Raw genomic sequence first — 21,716 nt, forward strand, 5'->3', positions numbered from 1 at the left:
ATATCCTTTGAACATCATCTCCCCCTGCGTTGGATCCTTTGCATTTGTCTTTTTTTATATCTTTAAAAAAAATTAAATATACAAAAGTACAGAGAATGATATAATAAATCCCCAAAAACTTATTACTGAGATTAAAATATTATCAGGAGTTTACCATATCTGCTTTATATATTCTTTTCTTTTTTATTTCTGTAAAAATTTTAGAGCAAATCTCAAATATCATCTCAGTTTACTCTATACACTTCAGTCTCCTCTGAAAATATGCAATTTTCTTAGAAACATAACCACATGGCCACTTTCAAACTAAACAAAATTCATACCAATTATTTGATGTCCTCTAATATCCAGTCCATATTCTGATTTCCTTAAGTATCTCAAAAAATATTTTTTACATTTAGTTTGTTTACATCATCATCCAAACATTGCACTTAGATGTCTGCCATCTAAGCCAGTCTCTTTATTCACACTATTGAGTTGCTGAAGAAACCAAGTCACTTGTACTGTTGAATGCCTACACTCTCATTTCTCTGTTTGCATCTTTGTTGACACTTAGCCTGCTCTTCTTGATAGAGGAATAAGTGAAAAATAACTATAAATCATAAGTTGGCTATGAAGGCTTTATTAGATTCCAGTACAATTTTTTTAAAAGCAGGAAAGCTACCGAAACAGGTTTAGCTCAGTGGATAGAGCATCGGCCTGCGGACTGAAAGGCCCCAGGTTCTTTGATTCAGGTCAAGGGCATGTACCTTGGTTGCGGGCACATCTCCAGTAGGGGTGTGCAGGAGGCAGCTGGTCGATGTTTCTCTCTCATCCATGTTTCTAGCTCTCTATTCCCTCTCCCTTCCTCTCTATAAAATATCAATAAAGTATTTTTTTTAAAAAGCAGGAATGTTCAGAAGTGGTGCTGTATAGTTCCTATTGCATCACATTAGGAAGTACATACTGTTCAACCCTTAGTGATGTTCAGGTTGATCCATCAATTCAGGTGGAGGTAGTCTGAATGTTCCACCACAGGGTTACCTCAGAAATATTGTGGATTCAGCTCCAGACAGACTCAATAAAATGAATATTCCCATAAAATGAATCACATAAATTTATTGGTTTCCCAGTGTATATAAAAGTTATATTTACACTATATTGTAGTCTATTAAGTATGCAATAACATTATGTCCAAAACCACAATGTACATGTTTTTTGTGTGTGTGTGTTTTTTTAAATCAATCTTTATTGTTCATATTGTTACAAAGGTTCCTCATTTCTTCCCCCCTCCACCAGGTTCCCACCCCACCCTCCGCCCCCTTCCCAATCCCCCATTGTCCTCATCCATAGGTGCAGTTTATGTTCAGTCTCTTCCTCCCTCCCTTTCCCCGATAGTAAATCCCTTTTCAGATAGTAAATCAGTTACTTAGCATTTTCTCATATCAATAATACCACCACATGCCCAATGATACATTTCACACAAAAGACATTTCCAAATAGGTCAACCAGCCTCATCCAGGCCCCACCCAAGGCACTCACAGATCAACACCCCAGCACTATACTAACTCAACACATCCAGATCTAAGCCTTCATCACTTGATTCAGCAGACCCTCAAGTTCCCACAAAAGTTTCCAGCCATGTCTGAGAGGCAGCCGTGGGGCAGGGGCAAGCGAAGAGCGAGCTGTTCCGGCCTGGCTGTTCCAGGCCTGGGCTCTGTTGCTCTGGTTCGTTCCACAACCAGCTGCTCTGGGTCTGGTCACCGCCGCTCCTGACCTAGTTGCTCTGGACCTGGCTGCTGCTGCTCCGGGCCCGGCCGCTCCGGGCCTGGCCGCTCCCAGCCTGGCAGCCGCTGCTCCGGGCCTGGCCGCACCCGACCCGGCTGCTCCGGGCCTGGCCGCTCCCAGCCTGGCAGCCGCTGCTCCGGGCCTGGCCGCACCAGACCCAGCTGCTCTGGGCCTGGCCGCTCCCAGCCTGGCAGCCGCTGCTCCAGGCCTGGCCACTCCAAGCCTGGCAACCGCTGCTCCGGGCCTGGCTGCACCAGACCTGGCTGCTCCGGGCCTGGTCTCTCCCAGCCTGGCAGCCGCTGCTCCGGGCCTGGCCGCACAAGACCCGGCTGCTCCGGGCCTGGTCTCTCCCAGCCTGGCAGCTGCTGCTCTGGTCCTGGCCGCACCAGACCCGGCTGCTCTGGACCCGGCTGCCCCGGGCCCGGCCGCTTCAAGTCTGGCTGCTCCCAGCCTGGATGCTCCGGGCTTGACTACTGCTGTTCTGGACCTGGCTGCTCCCAACCCGGCTGCTCTGGGCCCGGCTTCTTCGGGCCCGGCCACTCTGGGTCTGTACGTGTTTTTTTTTTTTAATATATTTTATTGATTTTTTTGTCCCCCTCCCTCCCACACATACCCTCCCTCCCCGGAGTTTTATGTCCATTGGTTGTACTTATATGCATGTATACAAGTCCTTCGGTTGATCTATTATCTCCCCCAGAGCTTCCTCCCCTCTCCACTGTAATTTGACAGTCTGCTTGTTGCTTTACTGTCTCTATATCTATCTTTTGGTTCATCAGTTTATAATGTTTTTTATTATCCATAAATGAGTGAGGTCATGTGGTGTTTCTCTTTCATTGATTGGCTTATTTCACTCAGCATGGCAATGTACATGTTTTAATTTAAAAATACTTTACTGCTAAAATATGCTAACCATCATCTGAGCCTTAATAATCTATCATAATTTTTTTTCAAAAATCTTTATTATTGAAAGTATTACATGCCCTCTCCTTTTCCCCCATTAACTTCTTCTAACCCCCACCCTGCCCCCGCATCCCAGACCTTCAAATCATAATCTTTTTGCTGGTGAAGGGTCTTGCTTCAATGTTGATGGCTACTGACTGATTAGGGTAGTAGTTGCTGAAGATTGGGATTGCTGTGACAATTTCTTAAAGTAAAACAACAATGAACTTTGCCACATTAATTAACTCTTCCTTTCAGGAATGATTTCTCTGTAGCATTAGAGATACTTTAGAGTAGGGGTGTCGAACTCAATCAGAGAAGGGGCCAAAATCTAAAATCCAGCCTAAATCGCAGGCCGAATGGTTTACTGAACAGTCATAAACTGTCATTGTGATGGAAACGCAGCCGAGTGCAGTGATGACAGCGCCGTGGGGGCCACATTGCAAGGCCTGGCGGGACGGATTTGGCCCGCGGGCCTTGTGTTTGACACATGTGCTTTAGAGTCAGTCCTCTCAAACCCTACCACTGCTTTATCAACTAAGTTTATGTAATATTCTAAATCCTGTGCCCTTATTTCTATAATCTTCACAGAATCTTCACTAGAAGTAGATTCCATCTCAATAAGTCATTGTCTTTGCTCTTTCATAAGAAGCAATTTGTCATTTGTTAAAAGTTTATCCTGAGATTGCAGCAATTCACTCATATCTTCTGGCTCCACTTCTAATTCTAGTTCTCCTATTATTTCTACCACATCTGTAATTACTTCATCCACTGAAGTCTTGAACCCCTCAAAGTAATCTGTGAACTGTTAATATTGATTCTTCTCTCATGAATCATCACCATGTTCTTAATGGCATCTAGAATAATGAGTCCCCTACAGACTCACTATTCTAGATGCCGTTTTACTTTGCCCAGATCCATCAGAGGAATAATAATCTATGGTAGCTATAACCTTATAAAATGTATTTCTTAAACAATTAAACTTGAAAGTCAAATTTACTCCTTGATTCATGGGCTTCAGGATGGATATTGTGTTAGCAGGCATGAAAACAACATTATTCTCATTGTACACTCCATCAGAGCTTTTGGGGGATGAGGTGCATTGTCAAATATTTTGAAAGGCATCTCTTTTTTTTTTTCTTTTTTTGCTGAACAGTGAGCTTAAAATATTCAGTAAACCGTGTTGTAAACAAATATGCTGTCATTGAGGTTTTGTTGTTTCATTTACAGAGTCTAGACAGTAGATTTACTGTCATTCTCAAGAGCCCTTGGATTTTTTTGGAATGGTAAATGAGCACTGGCTTCAACTTAAAGTCACCAACTTCACTAGCCCATAACAAAGTTTTAAAAGAGACTGTCTTTTGAAACTTTAGAGCCAGGTATTGACCTCTCTCTAGTTAGGAAAGTCCTAATTGGCATCTTCTTTCAATCAAAGTTTGTTTGGTTTACATTGAAAATCTGTTCACTGCAGCCACCTCCATTACCTTATCTAGATCTTCTAGATAATTTGCTGAAGCTTCTACATCAGCAATTGCTACTTCACCCTACACTTTTATGTTATGTACAAGGCTTCTTTCCTTAAACTTCATAAACCAACATCTGATACCTTCAAACTTCTGCAGCTTCCTCACCTTTCTTAGGCCTTGTAGAATTGGAAGGAGTTAGGGCTTTCCTCTGAATTTAGCTTTGGTTTAAAGGAATATCAGTAACTAGAGGCCTGGTGCACAAATTCTTGCACAGGTGGGGTCTGGACGACTGGCCTTCCCCATCAGGGCTGACTGGGCCGGAATGGCCTAGGGAGAGGCGTGGGCAGTTGGCCGGCCAACCTCTGGCCAAACTCCCAGTTGAAATCCCAGTCGAACTCCCAGTTGAACTCCCAGTTGAGAGGACAATTTGCATATTAGTCTTTTACCATATAGGATAAGGCTGTTTCACTTATCACTCATGTGTTCATAGGAATAGAACTTTTAATTTCCTTCAAGAAAATTTTCTTTGCATTCACAACTTGGCTAAATGTCTAGTGCAAGAGGCCTAGCTTTTGACCTATCTTGACTTTCAATATGCCTTACTCACTATGCTTAATCATGTCTAACTTTTGATTTAGAGTAAGGGATGTGTAATTCTTTCCTTTACTTAAATACTTAGAGGCCACTGTAGAGTATTACAATAATTGGTCTAATTTCAATATTGTTGTGTCTCAGGGAATAGTGAAGCTGGTGAAGAGAAAGAGAATGGGCATTTGGTGGAGCAGTCAGAACACACACAACATTTCTCAATTAAGTTCTCCATTTTATAAGGGTGTGGTTTGTGGTGCCTTAGAAGTATTACAATAGTAACATAAAATATCACTGACCACAGATCACTATAACAAGGATAATTATAATTTTAAAGTTTTAAATATTGTGAGAATTACCAAAATATGACACAGAGATATTAAGTGAACAAATACTGTTGGGAAAATGGCAGCAATAGACTTGCTTGAGGCAGGGTTACCACAGTCTTCAAACTGTAAAAAAATGCAATATCTGTAGTTAAAGTGAAGCACAATAAAACAAGGTGTACCTGCATAAAGTTCCCCATCAACATTTTACTTTATGTTTTCATCAATTGATGGTCATTGTCTGAAAAATATTTACTGGGATTGCAAATGATGATAGTTTAAACCCATCATTTCTTTTCTTTCTTTTACTTTTATTTTATTTAATTTTTAAAATCTTTATTGTTGAGAGTATTACAGATGTCCCCCATTTTTCCTCCTCATTACCTCCCAAAACCAGGTCCCACCCGCTCCAGGCCTTCACCACCCTATTGTTTTTGTCCATAGGTAATGTATATATGCATATGTCCTTTGGTTAATCTCTTCTAACCTCTACCTCCACCCTTCCCTCTGAGATTCATCTCTTTGTTCCATGTTTCCATGCCTCTGGTTCACTTTATTCAGTTTATTTGTTCATTAGATTTCTTGTTTGATTATTTTGATTTTTAGATTCAATTGTTGATAGCTATGTATTTGTCATTTTATTGTTCATATTTTTCTTCTTCCTCTTCTTTGTCTTCTCCTCCTCTTCTTCTCCCCCCCCCCCCCCCCTTCAACATTTCATGTAATACTGGTTTGGTGGTGATGAACTCCTTTAGCTTTTTCTTGTCTGTGCAGCTCTTTATCAGACCTTCAATTCTAAATGACAGCTTTGGTGGGTAACCTTGGTTGTAGGTTCTTGCTTTTCATCACTTTCAACATATCTTGCCACTCCCTTCTGGCCTGCAAAAGTTTCTGTTGAGAAATCAGCTGACAGTCATATGGTGTTCCCTTGTAGATAATAGCTTTTCTCTTGCTTTTAAGATTCTCTCTTTGTCTTTAACACATGCCATTTTAATTATGATATGTCTTGGTGTGGGTCTCTTTGGATTCCTCTTTTTGGGGACTCTGTGCTTACTGAACTTGTAAGTCTATTTCTTTCACCAGGTAGGGAGAGTTTTCTGTCATTTCTTCAAATAGGGTTTCAGTGTCTTGCTCTCTCTCTTCTCCTTCTGTACTACTATAATGTGAATACTGGTACACTTGAAGTTGTCCCAGAGGCTCCTAAAACTATCTTCATATTTTTGGATTCTTTTTTCTTTTTGCTCTTCTATCGAATAATTGGGTGTTTTTTTCTTCCTTGTATTCCAAAACTTTTATTGATATTTGATTCTTGGAATCCTGTACTCTACTGTTGAATCCCTGTAAATTATTTTTTATTCTAGTTAGTAGATGCTTTTAATTTCTGGCTGGTCTTTTATTATATATTTGTCATTCTCACTAAAATCCTTAAAAGTCTCACTAAGTTCCTCTAGGCTCTCATTGAGATCCTTGAGTAATCTTATAACCATGGTTTTGAACTCTGTATCCAGTAGCTTGCTTGCTCATTTCTTTCATTTGTAACATGTTTCTTTGTCTGCATTTTGGCTGCTCCCTTGTGTTTGTTTCCATGTATTAGATAGAGCTTCTATGTCTGCTGGAATTGGTAGAGTGGACTTGTGTAGTAGGTGTCCTATAGGGCCCAGTGGCTCAGCCTTCCCAGTCATCTGAGCTGGGCATTCTAGGTGTGCCCCTGTGAGGACTGTGTGCACAATCTTATTGTAGTTGAGCCTTGATTGCTGTAGTTGGCATCATTGGGAGGAATTGACCATTAGTCCAATTGGCTGTGAGAACGAGCTGCAATGACAGTGAAAGAGCTGCTGTGCAAGAGATATCCCTATGGAGCAGGACTTGCTTCAGTGGGGCTTTGGTGCTCACTGAATCTGTCTCTTGAGTGTGTTGCCCATGGATGTAGAGATGTAATCTGGTGTGGTCTAAAGTTGTCCACTGAGTGCACTGGCTCTGGGGTCCCCTGGAGGTGCAAAGTCACCCACTGCCTGTGCCCTACTTGGGGCCACCTGTCAGGATCTACAGAGTGATCTGAAGATGTCTACTACTTGTGTTGGGCTTAGAAGTGCTCAGAAGAGGTGAATCTGTGAAACAAGGCAGGCTGCTGCTAGTGCCATGCCTGGGGCCACTGATGGAAAGGAATGGGTCATACTGACACCAGCTGCTGTTTGTTTGAGAGATTTTAGGAAAGCCTAAAGTCTGAGCCAGGACAGGCCATTCATATGGAAAAGCTGCTGTAACTAGCTTGGATGGAACTGCAACTTGGATGGGGCAAGGTCACAGGGAATCACCAGAGCAGAGTGAACAGTGTAAGCCATGTTAATGGAGACTCAGATATGGCTCCTGCCAGTTAGCTCTGACAGGGGAGGTCTCAGCATAGGAACATGACCTCTGCCAGCACTTTTCTCTGGGAGAAACTTGCCCCTGAGTTTTTCCCCCAATGTCATATAATCCAGTTCCTCCAGGTATGTCCCTGTATTCCCTCCCCCCACCCCACCCCAATGCCACTGTCCCAGTGCTGTAGCTCAGGGCGAGCGAGTCCAAGTAAGTCAATGTGATGGCCCTTTAAGAGGAACTTCCTGGGACTCCTGAAGCCTCCGTGTCACTCAGCAAAATCTCTACTAGTTTTAATAGCTCGAGGTTACAGGGATTTCTCTTCCCAGCACTGAAAACCTGTGATGAGTCTGGTGCGGGACTAGGACCCCTTGCTCCTCAGGGGAGGTTTACACAGTTTAGATAAGCCCTCCCAATTTTAAAAAAAGATGCCACACATGGGTTTTGGACCAGCCTATTCTGTACCTCTGCCCCTCCTACTTTACTTCTCTAGTTGTAAGACTTTCTTCTTTACTTCTCTAGTTGTAGGACTTCCACTTAGCCAGATTTCAAGCGGTTCTGAATGATGGTTGTCCTGTATTTTAGTTATAATTTGGATGTGGTTGCAGGAGGAAGCCAGTACCATATTTAACTACACTGCCATCTTGTTTTTTCTCCCCATCATTTCTTGTAATTTATTAACTAGATCCTTCTGTATAGAACTTAGCCTTATCAACCATGGCTATTTTATTACTCTGAAATACAATTTATATAGGAATGATAGGATAAATGCTTACTTCTTTATTTTTAATTGAAAATTTTAAAAGAATTTGTGCATGTAGTGAATACATGTGCCAGCCCACTTCCATTTCAATAAATAAGTTTTTGGCTGAGCTTCTGTGAGAACTATTGGCAAGATGCCTTCAGTTCCTAGCACTTCAGGGATTGCTTCAGGTGCAGGACATTGTTTCACTTAAGGTCACAAAGTTTTCTGGGGAAGCCCAACACCAGGACTAGCAAAGAAAAGCCTTACATCTCAGCCCAACTTAGGATAATTCTAAAGGGTCACTCCAGATCTCTCAGTGGGATTGGCAGAGGCTACTGTTGGACATGAAGTACAGCTTGACTCCCTCCTCTGACTGTGCCTGATTTCTTCCACAAGTGTCAATCTAAAATACTCTTCTTATTAAGCTTCCAGAACACTACATTCTGTATTGTAGTCAGTTTTCTGGGAAACTCAAATTATGACACTTGAAACTTGAGAGTTAGTCAAGAAATCCATTACTTAGATGGGATTTGGGAACTACAGTAGATCACTCACTGCACAATTGGCAATGAAGACCATATCACAGAGGGTAGGTGGAGCATAGATAGCCCCCTGCCACAAAGTGGCAGTCCTATTATTGTTAAGATGTTCACCAGGTGGTGAATTAGGATGATATACTGGTAGGGGACAGGATATTGGTGTGGTGTATCAAGTGTTTGAGAATTATGGGGAATATATTAGCTATAAGCCTATATAATTTGGTGTTTATTGAACACCAACAAAGTTTAAACTCCCAGTGGAGACAGGTTTGCTATGCCAAAACCAGGGTGATTCCTGGAAAAGAATAGTATGTTGACAAATGGTTTGGGGATATCTAGATTGATGCCACCAAACTCTTGATTATTCAAATTTCCTTGGATCTTCTGAGCCTGAAGAATTGTCCTGACTTCCTTATTGATAGAACACCCTCCATGCACACTTCTTGCTTGGAGATGATGCAGAGCTTAGTCCCTGTGTTGGGCTTCCCAGGAAACGTTGTGACCTTGAGTGATCAATGCATCATCTGCATTATATACAAGATAATATGTGCACTTACTTCCCCTCCTGGTCACTAAGCCCATAACAAGGATTAAGGCACAGCATGAACATTCTAGGCCTGATAAGAGAGGAAAATTACTATACTCCAAGGAGTTGCAAGACTAAGCCAACATATATTGGCAGGGGTTTCAAAGATTCATTTGAAATTGTATTCTGAAAGTGCTTGATCAAGGGAGCTGGACTATATGCTTGGATAAAGGGGTGTTTATCAATGTGAGAACACTCTCCTGAAATATAAGATTTAACACCCTGGCAAGGACCACAAGAGATGTCGCAAACTCATTACTTGGATAGTTCCTAGAAGTATAGAAAAAGTGATGATGCATGCTAAGTGAGGTGGAAATGCCAGTGTTGCTGTGGCAGTAGTGGAAAAAGAAATGAAAAGATTTAGAACTGATCTATATATATATATATATATATATATATATATATATATACTTACAATATATCAACTCTATATATTGACTGAGTTGTCAGTATATCAACTCTGTCAATATATAGAGTTGATATACTGACAAGACTGGAAAACTAAAACAGAAAAGCACAGAATACATCATTTACCAAGGATGAGAAACAAGCTGGTAAGAGGGACACCAGCACCACTAAGAAATACAACAGTGGCTCTCCTCTGTAGGTTAGCCTGACAGTGAAAATGGCCATTACAGAGCTAGGCTCATGATAGCATTGTGGATTGTAGGGTTCTGAAAATATGGAGATTCTATAGCTCAGTATAATCATCAAAAGTCAGGTGGGTGCAATTGCCATAAGGAGTTATAAGCTTGGAGGAGAAGCCAGAGGAGCCAGAATTGCAATTATGGACATGGTAAGTAGAAACTGACATTCCTAGGGGACAAAGAGATGTGCAAGAAAAATAAATGTCCATTTTGGTGATGTTTTAACCAGAACTCTTATGTCTGAAATGAGCATTCACAGTCTTCCTAGCGGAATGATCCATAGCCACGTCTTCCTCTCAGTACAACATTCTGAGAGTTTTGTTTGGCTTTGTTCTTATTTGTCCCAAGACTTGGAAGTTCTAAAACTTCCCATTTACTGCCTTCTTCTAAGGTGTGTGGTCTATCTGTCTCATGCGCTTTGGAAACTGGAATGCTTTACTCAGTATTGGCGTGCTTGCTACTTAAGGGACTTGGTGTATAAACAAAAGCTTTCTTTCATCCCAAGAATTTGGCCTCCTGATTGGAATCTAGGGTCAGAGGCCTCCTCTCAGCACCTCTCCAGCTCCCCAAGACAGAGAGGCAATCCCGAGGGAGCTGCTCAAAGTCTAAGGTTTGGCTTCCTTCAGGCCTTGCAGCCTCTGTGCACCAGTAAACAAAAGCAGCAAATGACTGCATACAAATCCCATCACAGTGGCTCCACAGGGCTGTAAAAAAATCAACACAAGGTTCCCTGTACTTCACCACTAAACAGGGCAGCAGCAGCTGGCATGTTGTGAGGGAGGACTCCAGGGAACAGAGTCTGTCAATGGGCACAGCATGGATGCCAGTTGTGAAACCCTGGGTTTTACTTCAAGAGGAGTAGGGAGGTGCTTCAGTGTGTGTATGTGTGTGTGTGGTGGGGCAGGGGTAGGGAGTCTAAGAATCCTCTCTCTTTCTTGGAGCATGTCCTTGGGTCCCAAGCCTTGAGCCATCTGTATGATCTTTTTCATTTCAGCTGGCTCAGGCTGAGCTCCTCTAGCCACTGTCCCAGGCAAATGGAGGAGCTGGGAACAGCCACAGAGGCACCTGACATCTCCTCCTGTTGGAATTTTTCAACACACATATACTCATTGCCAATCAGGGTGCTCCCCGTGGGAGGAGAGGTGTTTCTTCTATCACCTTGTGGTTCAGTCTCAAAGGCCACTTGTTCCAAGTTCTCAGATGGATGTGACAGAGGTTGAGGGTTATAAGAAACGGGCTCCTGTCACAATTGAATTGTCCTGTGACCTCAGGGAAGTGTCACAAGCCATATTCCCAGGGAAACCGTGTAAGACAGAGCTAAGTGAACAGGAGGATTCTTGGGGAGCACACCTAGGATCAACACCTGCTGTGGGGTAGGAGTGGTGAAGAAAGCAGAACTCGTCAGAGAAGGAAATTGAACCGTGATGCAGCCACAACAAAGGCTCCTACAGGGAGCTCTGGAGCCAGTGGGGCCCCTCAGAGTTGTCTTTTTTTTTAATATAATAAATCTCTATTGTTCATATTATTACAGGTGTTCCTCTTTTTTCCCCGATAGCTCCCCTCCACCTGATTCCCCACCCCAACCCATGCCCTTTCCCCTGACACTGTCTTCATCCATAGGTGTAAGATTTTTGTCCAATCTCTTCCCGCATCCCTCAGACCCTTTCCCCCTGGGAATTGCCAGTCCACTCTCTTTCTATGTCCTTGATTCTATTATATCACCAATCCATTCTGTTCTTCAGATTTTTTATTCATTTGATTTTTAGATTCACTTGTTGGTAGGTATGTATTTGATGTCTTTTTGTTGTTCATAAATTTTACCTTTATCTTTTTCTTCTTCCTCTTCTTAAAGAACACCCTTCAGCATTTCATGGTTTGGTGATGATGAACTCCTTTAGTTTTTCCTTGTCTGTGAAGCTCTTTACCTGACCTTCAATTCTGAATGATAGCTTTGCTGGGTAGAGTAATTTTGGTTATAGGTTCTTACTATTCATCACTTTGAATATTTCTTGTCACTCCCTTCTGACTTGCATAGTTTCTGTTGAGAAATCAGCTGACAGTTGTATGGGTGCTCCCTTCTAGGTAACTAACTCTTTTACTCTTACTGCTTTCAAGATTATCTCTTTGTCTTTTGCTCTTGGCATTTTAATTATGATGTGTCTTGGTGTGGTCCTCTTTGGATTCTTTTGTTTGGGGTTCTGTGAGCTTCTTGGACTTGTAAGTCTATTTCTTTCACCAGGTAGGGAAAGTTTTCTGTCATTATTTCTTTCAATAGGCCTTCAATATCCTGTTGTCTTTCTTCTTCTGGCACCCCAAAAATCCGGATGTTGGTACACTCAAAGCCATCACAGAGGCTCCTTACACTATCCTCACACTTTTGGATTCTTCTTTCTTTCTGCCTCTCTGGTTGGGTGTTTTTTGCTTCCTCATATTCCAGATCTTTTGTTGGACTCTTGGGGTACATTGATCTACAGTTGAGTTTCTGTATATTCTTTATTTCAGACAGTGTATGCTTAATTTCTGACTGGTCCTTTTCCATTTTGTTGGCATTCTCATTAAGGTCCTTGAATGTCTCACTAAGCTTCTTGGAGGTCTCATCAAGTTTCTCAAAAGTTTTTAGAAGATTCTTGAGTAACCTTATAAATGTGATTCTGAACTCTGTGTTTTCCAGTAGTTTAATTTCCTTCATCTCTTCCATTGGTGACATGCTTCTGTGTCTCAGCATTTTTGGTTGCCTTCCTGTGTTGAGTGGCTTTGTGTGGTCGGTGACCTATAGGGGCCAGTAGCTCAGCCTCCCCAATCACCTGAGGTGTTTGCTCTTGGTACATCCCTTTGTGGGCTGAGTGCAAAGTCTTGGTGTAATTAAGCCTTGATTGCTGTTGGTACACTGGGAGGAATTGACCTCTAGGCCAATTGGCTATGAGGACCCGCTGTGTCTATGAAGGAAGAACTGCTGCACTGGAGACACGCTTATGGTGCAGGCCTTGTTTCAGAGGGGCTTTGGTGCTCACTGAGTCCGCCTTCTAAATTTGTCACTTATGGATGTGAGGAGTTCAAGTCTGGTGTCTCACACTGACCATTAGATACACTGACTTCTGGATCTCCAATGGGGTACAGTTCAGCTACTGTCTGAGACTACCTTGCAGGAGCTACAGCAAGAACCACAGTCCTCTCCTCCCTGCTTGGAGCATGGAGACTTTGGAACTGTCTACACCAGGTTGCAAGTTTTCTAGGTTAAACTGCAATAGAGAAGGCCATTCATATGCTAAAGCCACTGAGGGGAGCTTAGGTGTGTTTGTAGATTGTGTGGGGCAAAGTCTCAGGGCATCACTAGGCTAGGGCATGGCAAATAGCAATGGTTACCAGTCAACCGTCTCTGCCTCTCTGACTGTGTCCCCGTATCTTGTGCCCCAGCATAGCAAACAATTATTCTTGCAAGCAGCTATGCAAGCAAGCCCCCCCTCACTTTCCGACTCGATGGCAGAAGTCCAGTTTCTTTCCAGAAACTAGATTTCAGAGAAATTTGGAGCTTGTCTCTCTTCAGGTTGAAGAAAGCAATGCCTTCTGACAGCAGGGATCCGCCGCCAACCTGTATCACACGCATGTCCCCGTTCCTCAGTTTTTAAGCGCTTGTGCCCTGAATGCTCCTTTCTCTTTTAGTCTAGTTGTAGAGCTTCCTCTCAGCCAGCTTTCCCATGGTTCTGGGTGATAGATGTTTTGTCTTTTAGTTGGAGTTTTGAAATTGTTGTGCACGGCAGCAGTTTAGGTGTGTTTACCTAAACCACCATCTTAGATCTCCAGAGTTGTCTTAAATTATGGTGAAGGTACAAGGACTTTGTGCTCCTGCACTGACCAATCCTCTGGAATGGGTGCACAACCTTGGGCATGGTGGCTTTCTTCAGCCAAAGGCCATTCCTGGTGACGGACTCAGTACACTGTCCATCACCAATACTCCCTACAGATGGGGAAACCAGGGCTTCAGCACTAAAGGGGAGGGAGATCTGGGCAGTGCTCCACAGCATCCTTTCAGCAAGCTTCTTGCCCCAGTTTTCTCTTATTTCAGGTGAATGGTGAGGATGAGCTCTAGGATCCCTTCTAACTTCCACCAGCCCTCACCTCTGCTCTTACTATCACCTCCCTTTCTCTTAGGCTACACTTAATTTGATCTCCCACCCCTTCTTAATGTTTTGTAGTGACTTCTCATTGACTATGATAAAGTACAAATTCCTTAAGTGACTTACAGGGCCCTGCACAATGGAGTTCTGACCTATCCCTGCAGTTTCCTTCCTCATTACTTACTCTCCATGGCCAACATTTGTTTTTGACGTTTTCCCTAAAAATACTCTCCCTCATTTCTTCTCTTCTTTCATTAAGGATGTGTCCTTTAGGCATTTATGAGCAAGGTACAATGGAAAGGGCTTTGGACCTAGATTTGGAATAAAATCCCAGCTTCAGATAGAACACAAGAAGGGAGACCAAATGGCGGCCAAACAGATGGACCTGTTCTGAGCCTAGTCCCAGAGCAGATAGAAGGAGCACCTGAGAGTCGCTCGGGGAGTGTTAGTTGGCAAGCTAAGGGGTAGCAGAACTCTAAGAGAAGGTAAGGGTCTGCTGGACAGGATTTCCTGACCAAGCAACCCGCACTGCAGCAGAGACCTCTCCCGGAGCTACAGGCTCAGAGAGAAAACTACTCCATCTTACAAAGGAAAGAGGATCTTATCTGAGGCCTGAAAAACCCATGACAGTGGAGACCACCGGACAGCTGTGATGCCCCCATAGGAGCAAACACGTGGATTCAAGGGAGTTCTTCAATCACCCATGGAAAGATCAGAGTTTGCCGGGGATAACGTGAGGGATCTGGGTCCTCTTTGTGGCGGCGGCTGCTGCAGCAGCTGCACGGCCAGAGCGGCTCCAAAAGAGGCAGCGGCTGCAGAGAGAATTGCGAGCTGCAAGATCCAGTGCTGGGTTTGGCGTGATCTTCCCAAAAATCGGGACTTTTTTTAAAACGCCAAGTGATGCAGGACAAATTGTTAAGAATTGGTACTGTCCCACCAAAAGTGGAACATCTGGACACCTTGGCGCAGACCCATCCTGCGCCTGGTCTCCTTTACCCCCTTGCTTCTGAATACTAGGAAAGGAATGCCCAGTTTGGCATATCCTGGGAGACTGCAGGGGGAAATTGCCTTCCTGGAAACAGGGGATCAGAGGGGGAAGAGACCATCTGGGAGCCAGCACCAGAGGCAGCCTACCTCCACAAACCATAGAGAGTACCATAGAAAAAGAAGGCTAGAGCAGCCAAAAAGAAGGGGAAGACAATCCAAAAACAATGCCACCTAGGGGCTGAATTACAAATTGACTTTTTTTTATTACTTTTAATTAATCAAAAATAAACAGACACAAATAACTAAGAGAAACAAACAGACACAAATAAGTAAGAAACCTACTTAAAATTAAGGACTAGCTTACAAAACTGAGATGCAGTGGAATGCAGGGAACTGCAATACTGTCGGACCGAGAAACCAGTGTGCCAAATAGAATAACAGAGGAAGTGAATGATCACTACTGCACATTTTATTTTCATTTTTTACATCTTTTACGTAAGAAATGACTTTTTTTTTTCTTTTTCCTCACTTGATTTTACCTTTTCAATTATTACATTTTGGAGAAACCAAGATAGCAGCATAGGTAAATGCCTAACTACAGCCTAACACAAAAATTTCAAAAAAATACAACTAAAATACAAAATGGACATTATCCAGAACTACACGAAAGTTGACTGACTGGAAATTCTACAACTAGAAAGAAAGAGAAAACCAGAAGGAAAATCAGAGGAGCTGTAAAAGCCTAAGGTACAGAGACACAGTGCGTGCAGAGAGAGGACGGAGCCGAAGAGGAGGGGGAGGCTGAGTGCCTGCCTGGCATTCCCTAGCGGGAAAGAAATAAAAGCTCTAGACTGTGCTGACCCCAGTTCCGACAGCACTGAACTCCAGTTCTGGTCGAGAACCTGGAGACCCAGGCTCATACAGAGGGAGTCTGGGCTATAAAGTAGAAACTCAGGAGAGCGGTGAAAGGCAGTCCCAGAGGCGCGCACGTTGTGCACAGAGGACAGACTGTTAACTCTGCTGCTAGATTTCCCTAGGGGGAAGAAGACAAAAGCTCCTGACTGTGCGGAGCCCCAGTTCTGACTTCACTGAACCCCAGTTCTAGGCCAGACCCTGGGAACCCAGGCTCATAAGGAGGGAGTCTAGGCTGTAAGGCGGAAACTCAGGGGAGCGGCGAAAGGCAGAGTCCCTGAGGTGCGCACGTTGCGCTCAGAGGACTGACTGTTGACTGTGCCGCTGGATTGCCCTAGCGGGAAGGAGACAAAAGTTTCATACTGCTCTGAACCCCACTTCCAACTCCAATTCCAACTACCCTGAACCCCAGTTCCAGGCTCATTGGGAGAGAGCCCAGACTGTTTGGTAGCGGGCAAAATTTGAGGGCACCTATCTGTCAGAGGTGCTTGCAGCAAGTACCGAGGGACACTGAGGAACACTGAGACTCAGGAACCTCATAGGGTGGGGCTGATGTTAAGCCAAGGCTGTTGGCTCCACCCTGAAACTCCGCCCCATCCAAGCTGAGCACGAGGCTCTTAAAATTTTCCAAGTCTAGTCGAATAAGGCTGTCTACTGGCATATACACAGCTGATTCTCACAACCAACTGTCCTAGAGGTCAATTCCTGACAGTGATACCAATAACAATCAAGACTTAACTAAAACAAGGCTGTAAACACAGTCCACAAAAAAGGACACCAAGAGTGTCCACCTCAAGTAACTGGGAGACTGACCCACTGAACCTTAGCACACAAAGCCACCCTACCAACTCAGGGAAGCAGCAAAAATGCCGAGACAAGGAAACAGATCACATAAAAAAAATGGAGGACAAAAAGCAACTGGATATAGAGTTCAAAACCATGCTTATAAGGTTTTTCAAGAATTTCCCAGAAAAGGCCGGTAAAATAAATGAGACCTACAAGGACATGAAAAGAGATCAACTATAAATAAAGAATAGATTGTCTGAAATAAAAATATTAGACAGAGTCCTAAAAACAGAATGGAAGATCGCAAGAATCAAGTCAAAGATTTGGAACATAAAGAGCCAGAGTATACACCTCCGCAGAAGCAAGAAGACAAGAGAATCCAGAAAGTTGAAGATAATGTAAGAAGCCTCTTGACGTTGTTCCAAGTGAACCAACATCAGAATCATGGGGGTCCCAGAAGGAGAGAGAGAGCAAGATACCGAAAACATACTGGAAGAAATAGTAACAGAAAACTTACCCCACCTGGTGAAAGAATTAGACTTACAAGTCCAGGAAGCGCACAGAACCCCAAACAAAAGGAATCCAAAGAGGACCATACCAAGACACATCATAATTAAAATTCCAAGAGCAAAAGACAAAGAGAGAATATTAAAAGCAGCAAGAGCAAAGGAGGTAGTTACCTATAAAGGAGCACCCATACGATTGTCAGCTGATTTCTCAACAGAAACCATGCAAGCCAGACAAGAATGGCAAGAAATATTCAAGGTGATGAATAGCAAAAACCTACAGCTAAAAATCCAAAAACACTCTACCCAGCAAAGCTATCACTCAGAATTGAAGGCCAGATAAAGAGCTTCAAAAATAAAAATAAAAAAGCTAAAGGAGTTCATCACTGCCAAACCAGGACTATATATGAATTCCTGAAGGGGGTTCTTTAGGAAGAGGAAGAAAATAAGGATAAAAATTATGAACAACAAATACGTAACTATCAACAAGTGAATCATAAAACCAAGGGAATTAAAAAAATCTGACAAACAATATCAATTGGTAAATATAATATAATCAGATGTATGGAAGGGGAGTAAACTGATGATTCTCGTGGGAAAGAGGAGTGGGGGGTGCGGGAAGAGACTGAACATAAACTGTGCACCTATGGATGAGGACAATGGGGTGTGGGAAAGGGCAGAGGGTAGGGTGGGAACCTGGTGGAGGGGAACAATAGAGGGGGGGGGTAATGAGGAACATTTGTAACAATATGAACAATAAAGATTTATTTTTAAAAATATTACATTTTTTAGTATAAATCATTATTACTACTGCTATTTTGCATTTTTGTTTCCTTTTTCTTTCTTTTTCTTTAAGTACCATTTTATTTTCTCTTTATTTTACATTCAATTCGTCTTCTTCATTCTATTTTCATCTCTAGTATAGCATCGTTCAACTCTATCTCTACTCGACCTTTACGCCATCACTCTCTTACTAACCTGTCCCCTTTTTGTCTCCTGTTTATCTTAACCCTTTCCTGTTTTAGTTTTTCCCTATTCTTTATGTATCCCCCCTGCTAAAATTCTCACCCTACTTATATACCTAATTTCCAACCCCTTGCTCCAAGTTCATAAATACCACTCTCTTTGCTATATTAACTTTAAAAAAAAAACAACTCTTTTCCTCTCTGTCCCTTTGTTGTTTGCGTGAATGTTGATCATATTGAATTTTTATGCTTTTTAGGGAGATTGATATGCTTATACTTTTGTTGTTGTTATTGTTGCTTAGTATTTTTTAATTCCTTTGTTTTTGTTTGATTTTTACTTCTGTTTATCCTAGCCTTGCTTGATATTAGTGAGTATTGTAGATTGCATTAATATTCAAGTATTGTTGCTGGCATTTGTTGGGATTAGTGGTTTATTCTATTGGAGTTTTCTCGTCGTTAATCTTTTGTTCCACTTTTGAGTCTGAGTTTGTTGCTTCTTGTTCGTCTCTTGGGTGGTCTGTTGTTTTCTTCTTCTTCTTTCTCGCTCTCTCTCTCTCCTCTCCTCTCTCTTCGTCCTCTCCTCTGATATCTCGCTCTCTTATGTCTCTATATCTTCTTTCTCTCTCTCTCTCTCCTTCCCTTCTCTCTCTCTCTTTCTCTCTCTTTCTCTCTCTTTTCCTATTTCTCTTAATTTCCTTTTTAATGTTTACTTTTTTTCCTTTTTTCTTTCTCTTTATTTGTACCTCTTTCTTTCTTTTCTTTTCTTTTTTTTTTTTTTTTAACTTTTCTTCTTTATATCCTATCCCCCAATTTGCCTTTCTCTAGTGGTCACCTTTATCAGAGGTTATTTATATTGCAAATACATTCCTGTTAAGTACCTTTTGTGTTGTACCTGGTAGTGTTGTATTTTATGCCTTTAAATCAACACAGAAGAAAGAGAATTACATAACCAGATATCCTGAAAAGAGAGACCATGGGGAGACAAAGAAATAGCCCGCACATGAAAGAAAGGCAGGCATCACCTGAAAAGGGAGTAAACGAGTTAGAGGCAAGCAATCTACCAGAACAAGAATTCAGAGTAATGACCATAAGATGGCTAAAAAGAATGGAAGAGAAATTTGACAATATGAATAAGAACCAAGAGGAAATGAATAAGAACCAAGAAGAAATTAAAAATAACATCGCTACTATAAAAAAACTCAATAGAAAGCATCAAGAGTAGACTAGAAGTAGCAGAGGACTGCATCAGTGAGCTAGAAGACAACATGGAAAAAAATACCTAATTAGAGCAACTTCTGGAGGAAAAAAATTAAAAAGCAGGAGGAGAGCCCAAGGGAACTTTGGGACAATACAAAACAAAACAATATTAGAATAATAGGAGTTCCAGAAGGAAAGGAAGCTGAGGAAGACAAGGAAAATGTATTTCAAGAAATAATGACAGAAAACTTTCCTGAGATAGAGAAGAAAAAACCCACACAAATCCAAGATGCTCACAGAGTCCCAAGCAAAATGAATCCCAAAATATCAATGCCAAGGCACATTATGATTAAATTGGCAAACAACAACGACAAAGTAAGAATCTTAAAAGCAGCCAGAGAGAGACAGAAAATTACATATAAAGGAACCCCCATCAGACTAGCAACTGATTTCTCAACAGAAACTCATCAGGCCAGAAGGAAATGGGATGAAATATACAAAGTCATAGAAAGGAAGGGTCTGAATCCAAGAATATTGTACCCAGCAAGGCTGTCAATCAAAATTGAAGGTAAAATCAGGAGCTTCACAGACAAAAAAAAGACTACAGGAATTTAACTCCACCAAACCAGCAATGCAAGAAATGCTAAAGGGTCTACTCTAAAAATAAAGAAATAGAAAGCAAAGAAGGAACACAGGGGTATAGAATAAAAATGGCGTCAAATAAGTACCTATCAATAATATCTTTAAATGTAAATGGATTAACTGCTCCAATCAAAAGACATAGGGTAACAGATTGGATAAGAAAACAAGAACCATATATTTGTTGTCTATAAGAAACCCATTTCAGAAAAAAAAGACACAGTCTGAGGGTGAAGGGATGGACAAAGATTTTCCAGGCGAATGGAAATGAAAATAAAGCTGGGATAGCAATACTTATGTCTGACAAATTAGATCTCAAAGTGAAGGACATAACAAGAGATAATGAAGGCCACTTCATAAAACTAAAGGGAGCAATCCAACAAGAAGAAATAATCCTGGTAATCATATATGCACCCAATACAGGAGCTCCCAAATACATTAAAAAAAAACTGCTGGAGGACATTATGGGACAGATTAATAACAATACAATGATATTAGGAGATTTTTATACCCCACTCTCACCTTTGGACAAATCATCTAAACAAAAAATCAGCAAAGAAACATCAATCCTAAATGACGCACTAGAGCAGATGGTATTAATCTACTTCTTCAGAACATGTTACTCGAAGCCACAGAATATATATTCTTATCAAGTGCACATGGGTCATTTTCAAAGATAGACCACATGTTGGGAAATAGGCAAAGTCTCTTCAAATTCAAGAAGATAGAAATATCAAGCATCTTCTCAGAACATAATGGCATAAAATTGGAAATCAAATATAATAAAAATAATCCAAAGAAATCAAACTCATGGAGACTAATGAGCATGCTATTGAACAAGGACTGGGTTATCAGAGAAATCAAGGAAGAAATTAAAAACATCATGGCAACAAATGAAAATGAAAACACAACAATCCAAAATCTATGGGACACAGCAAAAGAAGTTTTGAGAGGTAAGTTAATATCTCTAAAAGCCTATTGCAAAAAACAAGAAAAAATGGTAACAAATTATCAAATTCTACAACTCAAAGAGTTAGAAAGAGAGCAATACGAAAAGCCAATGTAAGCAGAAGGAAGGAAATAACAATAATCAGAGGGGAGATAAATGACATAGAGACCAAAGAAACAATACGTAAGATCAATAAAACCAAGAGCTGGTTCTTTGAAAAGATAAACAAGATAGATGAACCTCTAGCCAGACTAACCAAGAAACAAAAAGAGAAGACCTAAATAATCAAAATCAGAAATGAAAGAGGGGGAATAACAGACCCGGCCAAAATACAAAGGATTGTTACAAAATGCTAGGAACAACTCCATTCCAACAAACTGAACAACCTGGAGGAAATGGATATATTCCTAGAAAAATACAACCTTCCAAAACTCAATCAGAAAGAATCTAAAAATCTCAATAGACCAGGGACTTTGGAAGAAATTGAAATAATCATCAAAAAGCTTCCAGCAAACAAAAGCCCAGGGCCAGTTGGATTCACAGGAGAGTTTTACCAAACATTCAAGGAAGAACTAAAACCTATCCGCCTCAGACTATTCCAAAAAATTCAAGAGGAAAAAACACTTCCAAACTCCTTCTATGAAGCAAGCATCACCCTAATACCAAAAGCAGATAAAGACAACACAATGAAACAGAATTACA

This window comes from Pipistrellus kuhlii, unplaced genomic scaffold, assembly GCF_014108245.1.
Source record: "Pipistrellus kuhlii isolate mPipKuh1 unplaced genomic scaffold, mPipKuh1.p scaffold_m20_p_33, whole genome shotgun sequence".
Classification (NCBI taxonomy): Eukaryota; Metazoa; Chordata; class Mammalia; order Chiroptera; family Vespertilionidae; genus Pipistrellus; species Pipistrellus kuhlii.